Source organism: Penaeus monodon, chromosome 36 (genome assembly GCF_015228065.2).
Source record: "Penaeus monodon isolate SGIC_2016 chromosome 36, NSTDA_Pmon_1, whole genome shotgun sequence".
In the NCBI taxonomy this organism is placed as follows: Eukaryota; Metazoa; Arthropoda; class Malacostraca; order Decapoda; family Penaeidae; genus Penaeus; species Penaeus monodon.
The window spans coordinates 19841466-19842778 of NC_051421.1; the positions used below are offsets into that span (position 1 = coordinate 19841466).

The 1313-nt window shown below is 35.7% G+C and overlaps 1 non-coding gene across 1 annotated transcript; it reads right to left on the reverse strand.

Annotated features, from left to right (window-relative positions):
- Nucleotides 1-947: 947 nt before the first annotated feature.
- Trnag-gcc lies at nt 948-1018 on the reverse strand. The gene has a single exon. It is a non-coding gene; the product is annotated as a tRNA-Gly (tRNA).
- Nucleotides 1019-1313: the final 295 nt, after the last annotated feature.

Sequence of the window (1313 nt, forward strand, 5' to 3'; positions counted from 1 at the left end):
ATAAAGTAAGGTGATTAACTGAATCAGACTCAACATATAGTAATTATTATAGCTTAATGACCACAGAGACATACGATGAAAAGTAATTACTGTAAAGAACAGGAAGAGGCTCTCCCATAACAAACAGCCTTCCGAAGTACTTTGCCAACATTTATCGTGTACATAAACATAGCTACTAAGCAGCTTGTTATTTTTGCGTACTTGATAAATGTACATGATGAGAAAAAACTACGTAATTTTTATATAAAAATGTTTTATTCCTATATTTTGGCACAGGATAACAATGACAACCAGAGTCACACCTGCCAGGAATGCAAAGAGCTACAAAAGCACGGGCGCACCTGGATTCAAGCATTCTCTCTGCGTGTCCTTTGCTCCAGGCATACATTTCCACCAAAATACATTTATAGGACAAGCTCCTTTATACATACACATACACATACATATACTAATACAAATACACACATATACAGAGAGAGACGTATACACATGTACACATGGGTAAATATTTTCATATTTGTCCTTCAACCATGTCAAAAATGCACTGAACCACAGATACTTCAACATTTCAGTGATTAATTACATTATGTATATATATATATATATATATAATATATAATATATATATATATATAATATATATATATATTGTAAATAATAATATTATGTGTGTGCGTGTGTGTGTAGTGTGTGTGTGTGTGTGTGTGTGTGTGTGTGTGGTGTGTGTGTGTGTGTGTGTGTGTGTGTGTTGTGTGTGTGTAAGTGTATTTTATATTAGTATTATATTATATATATATAATATATATACCCACACGTATTATATATATATATATATATATATATATAATATAATATATATATATATATATATATATATATATATATATATATGATACATTCTATACATACATACATGAATAAATATTTTATAAGTTCCCTTCAAAAGATGCATCGGCCGGGAATCGAACCCGGGCCTCCCGCGTGGCAGGCGAGAATTCTACCACTGAACCACCGATGCTTACTTTTCAGTAAGAGTAATTACGCTTGATTACATAAAAATATACTTGTTTACGCGCGCACACACACGCATACACACACGCATACGCACACGCACGCGCGCGCACACACACACACACACACGAGTAGATTGGTTCAATAGGCTACACGGGCGGGAGAATAAACAAGGTGTACTTCACCAGTGCCCGAGTCTGTTAACTTTAGCAGCAAGTGCGGAGCAGGCCGGGAGCGACCTTGTGTGACTTTACATTTCCATGGCCGGCAAATTACATAGGCCAGGCCAGCTGAATGCTCGG